This window comes from Palaemon carinicauda, chromosome 12 (assembly GCF_036898095.1).
Source record: "Palaemon carinicauda isolate YSFRI2023 chromosome 12, ASM3689809v2, whole genome shotgun sequence".
NCBI classification, from domain to species: domain Eukaryota; kingdom Metazoa; phylum Arthropoda; class Malacostraca; order Decapoda; family Palaemonidae; genus Palaemon; species Palaemon carinicauda.
This window is the reverse complement of record NC_090736.1, coordinates 117604670-117605142: the sequence shown is the minus strand read 5'-3', so window position 1 is coordinate 117605142 and position 473 is coordinate 117604670.

Sequence of the window (473 nt, the reverse complement as noted above, 5' to 3'; positions counted from 1 at the left end):
TTGCTAATACTGCTGAAGAAAAAACTTTATAAACTTAATAACTTAAACTAACAAGGGTCACCCTTACTACATAGGTTGCTGTGATTGATCAGACTAAGACTTCCACGATCAATCAGCGTACAGATTAAAATGGCCAAACCCCAGACATGACTATGGAATAGATCGAGGCCTTTGTCCTGTAGTGGAGTAAAAACGCTTGACAAACAACACGTCAATATTGACAGAATCGATCATCTTTATTGGTGGCTAAAGATAAAGTGTCAATACAAATGGTGACAATTACTCGTCAGGTAAAATTCATAGTTTCAATTTCTTTTAGTTGTCTGTCGAGTTAGATGGCATGAAAAATGGAAATGGATATATGACTGATTGATAGATCACCCGGTATTTCCAACGGCCCGTTCCAGATAATAAAGTCAATGTTGCTAAAAGAATTTATATATAAAAGGCATTTATTGCCTTTTCCATAATGA